We start from the raw sequence: 9,442 nt of genomic DNA on the forward strand, positions 1-9,442 counted from the left end.
AAAAAAAAAAAAAAAAAAAAAAAATACTGAAGTAGATGACTAAGTTTATCTGAAGGTAATGCAGCCTGACTTGTTGGAATGGATTGAATATGAAGGTCATGAGCAAGGGAGACAGCCACTTTCTCTGTCTGGGAGAGGAAGGGATTTGGGGGAGTAGGTTTAAGATGGGTCTTGAATACAAGGGAAGATTTTAGCACTGCAAGGTCAGCTCCAGAGGTGAGGTATCGGGAGTCTAGGCATAAAGGCTGGGAGTGTGGTGTGTGGAACACAGTACATCTGACGGTTCTCTCAGTCTTAGATTGGAGAGAGAGGTGAGCGCTATACAGAAGGTTCTGGGGTTTTTTGTTGTCATTTTGTTTGTTTGTTTTTTTCCGATACCAGGGATTGAACTCAGGACCTTGCACTTCTGAGGCAGGCACTATGCCACTGAGCTAAAACCCCAACCCTACAGAAGGTTCTTAATAGCAACCACCATGTGCTAGGCTCCATATTCATTATGTCACATTTAACATTTTCATATCAAATCCTACAATGTGGAGTCTTACTGTGTAAATATGTAAACCAAAGCTGAGATAGTAAATTACTAGTCTAAGGCCACAATGTATGGTTAGAACCAAAATATTTCTGTGTCTGAGATCAAAGCCCATATTCTTTCTTTGTGCCAACTTTCCCTCTTGACCTTGAAGAAGACAGTAAATAATTAATTATTCTTGCTACTTTACATCCAGGATGTCCCATGTGATAGGAACTGCACACAGCACATAATATCCATCAGCTTACTTACTCTTTAGAACAAGCACAGCAGAAATAAGGTTACCCTCATTTTCCCCTTGCCTTTTTCCCCAAAGCAGGACACAAAAGAATTTCATCTCCTTCTGAGGTAAGCCATAAGTCTATCCATAGGTAACCACCCTACACCGGAGGAAAGGAACATCACACAGGACACAGACGAGAACTGAACAAACAGGCCTTGCTAGCACCCTCACCACACACTTTACTACCATTATATTCTCTTTGTCCAATCACACTTCTTTAGAACTATTCATATTCTCCTCAAACCTATCACAAAAATGCACAGGTTTCTCTGCTTCTCTGAGTCATTTCTGAAGACTCAAGTGTCATGTGGAACTTATTTTAAGCACACTTGTAATGCTCTTCTCTGTTTTTTGTTATATAGATGCCTCAGCCATGAGCCTAAATTGGGAATGTGACTGAACACAATGGGCTCTCCTTTTGGTGAGAGCAAAACCTATAAGGACACTGAAGAATACAAGAATGGAGAGAGGTTTATAACTTGCAGCAACTAAGGAGAACGCTGCAGTCATTTGCAAAGCAGTGCTATATTGGAACAAAGAAAGCACTGCAATTTTTATTAGGGAACCTATACATATTCATATAGGGAAGCACATGTAGGGGTGGGCACATTCTGGAGCATGCTCTGTTTAAGGTCATAAATCACAGTGTTCAAAAAGGAAAGATGGCAAACACATTCCTGAGCACGCTAAGTTCGTGTTCAAAAGGAAGATGGGAGAAAAGTTGATTTCTCCAAAGTCTTGGTTGAAACAAAAAGAAAGGAGAATCTCAAAGGCAAGTTAACAGCCTCCCAAGGGGCAGCAAATGTCTACCTTGTAAGTATAGGAATTTGGCCCTAAAGGTGTCCGCCTTGCTTAGCAGCTAACTGGAAGAAAATTTTCTTTTCCCCTAAATTTGAAATAAACTTTTTTCCCAGGATAAATTCTCCCTTTACTATGTTAGTAACCCAATCTTTTTTATTTATTTATTTTTTTATTTTTGATTCAGTAATATTCCAAGTATGAAATGGGCATGATTTGTACCCAGGACTGTTTAATAGAAATATAATGCAAGCCATATATGTAATATAAAATTTTCCAGTAGCCTTTTAAAAAATTTTTTTTTTTTTTTTTTTTTTTTTTAATGATGGCACAGACCTGTAATCCCAACACTGTGAGGCTGAGGCAGAAAGAACATGCATTCAAGGCCAGCCTGGGCTACACAGTGAGACCCTGTTTCCAAAAACTGAACAAACACCAGGAGAAATTAATATTAATAGGTATGTTAATTAATGTTAATAGTTTAACAAATGCAATGAATTATTTTAAAATTCAAATTTAAATGGATATTTTGCATTTTCTTTTTGTATAAGATCTTCACAGTCTAGACACATTTCAAGTTTACAGGCCCTATGTGACCAATGGCTGCTATAGCAGAGAGCACAGAACTACCCAAAGCTAAGAACAGAAACAGTTTGACAATTCAAGTCAAAAATGCTTGCCTAAGTCGCCAGACTATTTTGGAGGATTATCCCTGCATGGCCTTTCAGCTCCTCAGTAATTTGGACCATGGTGCCACTTGTCCCTAGGTGCCAAGTGAGCTAACATGGAGAATTCTAAGCACATGTGAAAAAGACTGCAAAGCAGGGAATGGCATGTGCTTCCTCAGCTGCTAAGCACGTTGCAAAGAGGCTGTTCCTAGGTTCACTTTCACAACATCTCCAGGTGTTTCCAGTTATCTCAAAGGGATGTCATGAAGTTTGCAAAACAAAATGTAATTTAAATTCCTGGACATTTAAAAAGCAATGAATTGTGAAACCCAGCAAACAATGCACCGATGTTGTAATTCCCAAAAGGCTGCAAATCACAAGCAAAAGGAAGGTGGCAGAGTTGATAAAGACACTGTGAGGAAACACTAAGTTGGGGCGTAGAAAACCCAGTTTTCCCTCCTCATGTTTGCTAATGGCTTATCTATTTAATAATGCTGAATTAGTGTTACATCTTTCCTCTGGTAAAAAATTATTTGACACCACCCCTTGTAGTTTGCTATAAACATTTCAATTAGTTTTGCTCATTGGCCTGCCAAGTAACTGAAGCCATTATCCTTCCCCCCTTAATGTAATCATTTTTCAGTCGTTTACTAAGCCCTCCCACACTTCAAGCACTGAGGTAGGCACTGTCATTGGAGGAGTTTTTAAAAATACTCTCATGTAGTGGTGTGGCAGAGAAATAAATGTGCTGTAAAGAGATCAATACTGTAAACAAGTTCTGTACAAGGGCTAAGGAAGCCCAGCCGAGAACTATGGAGTCAGCTCTGGGTCTGGATAAGTAAGGATTAGCCTGAGTGGGGATGGCTTTTTACAGTCCTATCCCTTGATCCACTTGGAAGAGCAAGGCAAAGGTGGAGGAAGCTCTTAAAGCAAACAGGCTGAGTCAGGCAGCTGTGCATTTGTCCTCTGTGAACAAAACTAGGGTCAGTTCATCCCTGTAGTTCCTGGTAAGTCCCAAAGCAGACAGGGTACGGATGATCCAAGAAGCAATCATTTATGATTTTAACAGATTTTTCTCCTGGGCAGCTTTGACCTGTCATTCAAAGTAATCTTAATGGCACCTTTGACACCATCTGTTCCTTCCTTTTATTTAGTCATCAAATGATGTTGAATGCCTGCCTACCAGCTATGGAGAGTAGATTGGTGTTGGAGTAGGGAAGAAGACACACAGAGCCACCTGCCCTGGAGGCAGTGGGGTGGGGGACTGCACTACAGGGTGTGGTATTTTTAGTGGCAAAGATAAACGTGGTTGGGCCAGGGATTTAGCTCAGTGGTTCCACCACCTGCCTCGCAAGGTGCAAGGACCTGAGTTTGATTTTTGGTAACCAAAATAAAAAAGGTAAATGTGGGTGTACAGCAGCCAGAGAGCTAAGAAGAGGAGCATAACCCCATCACTCCCCTGTATCCTCAGAAATATGCAAGAGGCTTTCAACATCCACAAGTCATGAACATTGGGGACTGCTGTGGTGGGGACTACTCAGTTGTACTAGATTTTGAGGACCAAGGAGATCTCCAGTTGACATCTAGGATATTGGAATGAAGCACATTACCAGAAGGGTGTGACCTCCAAGTGACCTTGAGGCAGGGTGTGTCCCAAGAATCCTCCGAGTACCTTCAGAGAGGCAAAGAAGGCCGACCTGACAGTTTCTAGACTCCACATCAGCTGTCAGAACTAGAATGTCAAAAGTGACCTCATTTGCTTCTTTTCACAAAGCCTTTCCTTCAAAGACTGTAAAGTCTGAGCTCCAGAGAAGTGCAGTGATGTGTCCCAGGTGCTGTGACTGGACCCTTTGCTCCTTCCATGATTCTGCCTTTGTGACCGACTGAGCAGTTGGGGCAGCACAGTGCAGACACGGGAAGCCTAGCCCCAGGCCACTCTGGGTGAGCTCAGCAGCCCAGGCAAGGCCTCTCTGCTTTGTCAGCAGACCCCTCAGAATTGTTCCACTCCTCCCCACTCATTTCTGGTTGAAGAGTTTTGCGGGCTTTGTTATTGGGGCTGTTTCCCAGCGCTGACAGGCAGAGGGTGCTCTGTTGCTGTTGGTTGTTTGAGGAGATGAGACGGCTCCATCCAGCCCCAGTCATACAAACCCAGCAGAGGCCAGAGAAGCTCCAGGCTCCTTCCCACTCTCAGTGTGGCAATTCCATGCTGATTCACATGGCCCTTGGCAACATTCAATCTCAAGGACCCCTGTGGTTGTATTTGCCTGAAAGTGAAGATAACCTGAAAAGTTCTACATTGTTCTTTGCCATTTTCATACAGACCCATTAGATCTAAAAAAATCAGTAAGTTTCTCTGTGCAATACTGACTGAGAAAATCACACATTTAACACGGATTGAGATTGATCCTTAAATGTATGGCATTAAGTGAGTTGTCTTTCCCACAGTGAACTGTGGTAGTATAATTTATCAAACTGGGTTTTTTTTCCTAGATACTTCACCCAAAAGTTGTGGGGATCTGGGGAGCAAGAATGCAGGTTTCTTATAAGTCTCTTGGTGTGGGAATGTAGAGCAATTTCAGCTCAACCCAGGCACAGGTTCACACCATCCTCACACCTAACTGGAACTCCCCGAGGGGAAGAACTATCTGTTCTAGTCACTCCTGCAATCCCAGGACCAAGATTTTCTGTGGATGGATGGATGGATGAAACATCAGAGAATCTTCCTACTGTCAGGTTTTTTTTCCAATGCTAAGGATTGAACCTAGGTCCTCATACATGCTAGTCAAGTACTACACCACTCAGCTGCAGCCCCAGCCTTATAGAAAAATTTTAAGTCCTCCCTATTTTGTCTTTTCAGTTGATTTAAGAGCACTGTCAAGAGTAGGCCAAAGAATTCTATGGCCTGGTTAGAGCTGTTAAAGGGACCAAATGGGCCTGGAGGGATAGCTCAGTGATAGAGCCCTTGCTTAGCAGGTATGAGACCTATGAGACTAGTTCTCAAGGCTTAACACTGCAAAAACAAAAACAAAACAACAACAACAAAAAACACAAAACCAGATAGCAGCAAATCCTCTGTAGTCTCCACAAAGAAAAAGAATCTTGGGAAAAAGAAGTATTAAAATATATGTGTATATTTTTAAGCACCAGCTACTTCATTCTCACAAAAACATCAGAATAGAAAGAACACAATTTAAAGTGTATTTTCCTGTGTAGGTTGCACTGCTGAGGGCTATCCATATATATCTCATTTAAACTTCACAGCCTTTTCAAGTCAACACTTTAACACCTCCATTTTGCGTATAAGACTGTTTTGAGTGATGAAACAAGATGTTACTGTTAGGAATAAAATTTAATTCTAAAGCCTATGGTTTTTTAATTAACATATAATAATTAGTGGGTATGTGGTATTTCCAAATACGCTCACGGAGTGCACTAACCAAGGGCCCCCCCCCCATGACTATTCTATTTTCAGGTCAATGTTTTTACCTAGAGCCTATGCTCTCAACTGCTGTTGTTTATCGTAAGGTAAGTAATTTGGTTTTCTTTTAGAAAGATGAAGAAACTAAGGCTTAATCTTAAGAATCTTCTTTAAGCAAGTGGTAGAACCAGAATTTAAACCTAAGTCGGCCTGATTCCAAATCTTGGCCTTTTTTCAACCCTTGGAACTCTCCTCCTCTGACGTGCCCAGTGGCTTTAAGGCGGAACACAAAAAAGAACTGCAATTGGGTGCAGAGAACAGTTTTGACCAGAAGTTTAGCAATGGTATCTGAATCTCATTGTTTGGAAAAGGGGTTTTCCTGAGAGCCTAACAGTTGGGCAGCACAGGGCTGCCCGAAGAAAAACTATAATTAGGCCCTTGGGGGCTGATTTTAAAGTTACATAAATCCTTTTTAAAAGAAGTTTTTGTATTAAAAAGGGTTTCACGCTCATGGCATAACATTAAAACTGCAGGAAAGGGTATGTGTGAACAACGGCTCTTCTCTCCTGTCCCTCCTTCCCAGGAGGCGTACACAGCTGGTGTGTGCATGGGGTACCTGGCATGCTCCTCACCCTCTCCCATCCCAGTCCACAGCAGGAGAGGTTGTGTGATTGGAATCTTAAATGTTCCCGAGGCCAGGGATTTAGCTCAGTGGTTCTGCCGCCGGCCTTGCAAGGGCAAGGTTCTGAGTTCAATCCCTGGTATCAAAAAAAAAAAGGTAAAAAAATGTTCCCCAGAAGTCTCATTGTGTTGAAGGCTTGGTTGCCAGGTGATGGGCTTTAAGGAAGTGATTGGATCCTGAGGGGTCTAATTTTACCAATGGATTAATCCATTGATGCTCTCATAATTTGATGGCATTATTAAAAGATAATGGAAGCAGGTGGTAGGACCTAGTTGAAGGGAGTGGATCATGGGGACATGACCTTGGGGACTGTATCGTGCCCCCAGCCCCTTCCTGTGTACCTTTTCCTCCTCTCTCTGCTTCCTGGCTGCCATGAGGTGAGCAGCTTTCCTCTGTTCTATCCTTCTGCCACATTTCATTGACTGAAACTTCTGATACTGAGCCATGATAAGCCTTTTCTAGAGGGCATGGTGGCACATGCCTGTAATACCAGCACTCAGTGGCACTGAGGCAGAAGAATCACAAATTCAAGCCCAACACAGGCAACTTAATGACTTAGGAAGACTCTGTTTCAAAATAAAAAATAAAAAGGAGCTGAGGATGTGGCTCAGAACACAGGCCCTGGGTTGAATATTTAGCACCTCAACAGACAAACAAATAAATCAATCTTTTCTTCTTTAAGCTGTCATTCTCAGGTGTTTTGTCACAGTGACCCGACTAACATGAATAGCAAGACTCCACAGAGGAAGAGAGAGGGAGGAAGAGAAAGATGGAGGCAATTGAATAAATGGCATTGCTCCTACTGGCCTCCTCAGGAAACATGAAGAGGCCAGATGATTAACCACTGGCAAAACATTGGGTAAGATCCTGGATGCCTGCCAGCCTGGTAGAGCCCTTTCTACTGCTTTGCTTATTTAGAGCACACCCAACCTCGATCTGACACCGGAGTAGGAGCTTTCGGAGTGTCCAGGGTTCACTCCTTCGATGAACTTTGGAGTGTCTCTGTGTCACCTCAAAGCCAAAGCTCACGTAACTGTCAGAGCTAGACCCAAAAAGCGGCAATGTAGTAACAGCAGCTGACTGGCTGGGTGTGAGACATGTCCCTTCTGGGGACATTTTGGGGTGTGGGCTGGAGGCATACTTTTAAATGAATAGAAGCAATCAAGAAGTAGGCATAGGCCAGTGATAGTAACATGGACCAATTACTGAGTGCTTGCTGTAGGAAACTGCATACTCCTGTGTCACAGGAGCTACAGCCATCTTTTCATTTCACCCACACATAAAAATCCTCAAAGGGAAACACCTTTGATAGGGCCAATATATTTGTCTTGATGAGGACCAGTGGAAGTAGACGGCACTGTGGGAAAAATTAAGGAAAGAAGACTTGTTTGGTTTTCAAGTTGTATGTCACATAAAGAGGATAAATGCCCGGTCCCTATGTTTAGCAGCAGAAAATATCCTAGGGTTTTATTGGCTGTTGTTACCTTTGTTTGCTCACCTCCAAGAAGCCCTCAAGATCATTTTATTTAAATCCCTTCTGTTTGTAAATGCAGAAACTGCAGCTCAGCTAGAGGGTATGGTGGCATGCTCAAGGTCACAGGGACTGGTATCACCTTGCGGAGGATACCTGCTGGTCAGCCATCTGGCTGGCAGGTGGAGGGGCCTTCTTACTTAGTCACCACCTGACCAGAGAGTTCTGTATGGCCCTGTCAGTGCTTGTCAGTGTGTCTGTTGCTTTTGAAATCGGGGGCCTGAAAAATCAGGTTTTTCAAGTCTAAAAATCCCACAACCTATTTTTCATTTCCTCAACAGTGCCTCGGAGGCCTTGGGAAATAGACTTATGATAACCAAACTCTGCTGAGCTGATTTGTAAGTAACAAACTTAAGAACTTATAACAGGCATGAGGTCTATTCCAGAATCTCTTTACCTGGTAGTGAGCTTATCTGTGAAATTAAAAGCATAATAGGAAGATTGCCTAATGGGCAGAGAATTATACAACAAGAAGAGGCCTAGTAAAATTTATTCAACATTGTGTCAGGGCTGGGATTTAGCTGGGTGGTTCCACCACCTGCCTCATAAGTGCAAGGACCTGAGTTCGATCGAGTACAAAAACAACAACAACCAAAAAAAATTGTGTCTCTGAATGTCTATTGTTATCTCTTCCTTTTTGATGGAAAGAGTTGCATCTTGAGTTTGATTTTTAGCTGTGTGATATCAAGCCAGTTATTTAACCCTCTGAGACCTCATTTCTCCAGCAGTCCTGTGGGAATACATGCCGCTGTCTTAGTTGGTGTTGCATACACTGAGATATGGGTTCTTAAATGCTTAAGTAGACTGTAATTTTTATTTCTTTCTCAGTAAATAGGTACAATCTAGTGAATTTTTATTATGCTAAATTCATTAAAATATTTGATGTTTAAAATGTCCTTTACTTCATCAAATTATGATGATAAGTAGTTATCTTTTTGAGCTGGGGTGCAGTCCATGGCAGAGTATATGCCTAGCATGCAAGAATCCCCTAAAATCACTGTAAAATAAAAGTTGGTCTTTTTATCTATTGACTATACATCCACAGCAAGGAATATTTAGATTAGGCAACTTTAACAATAGAAAGAGGCTAATTCTCTTTTGCTTTTAGGTCTTCTCTTGGTAGTGTCATCAGTGAATTTAGGAATAAAACCTGAAATTTCTAAACCCTGTCTCAAAAATAAAAAATAAAACCAAAAGTACTGCTCACTGCAAAGGTCCTAGGCTCATTCTCCTATACCACAGAACAAACAAGCAAACAAAAAACAGAAACATGCATTTTAAACCCATGCTATTCAGTTTCATATTTATATTTCTGATTTGTCTTGATACAAAATGTTAACCACTTCACTTCCACCCCCAGTGCTGGGTCTCAAACCCACCGAGAGCCTCCTACTGAGCGCTGTCCTACTGGGCTATGCCCAGTCCGGGACATTAGTGTTAACATCCAGACTTCTGGAGTATTTTCTTTCTTATCTGCTACTGTACCTACCTTTGCTCCCCCCCTTTAAATTCCCAGATATATATATATAT

Source organism: Fukomys damarensis, unplaced genomic scaffold (genome assembly GCF_012274545.1).
Source record: "Fukomys damarensis isolate Sample0158 unplaced genomic scaffold, DMR_v1.0_HiC HiC_scaffold_33, whole genome shotgun sequence".
In the NCBI taxonomy this organism is placed as follows: domain Eukaryota; kingdom Metazoa; phylum Chordata; class Mammalia; order Rodentia; family Bathyergidae; genus Fukomys; species Fukomys damarensis.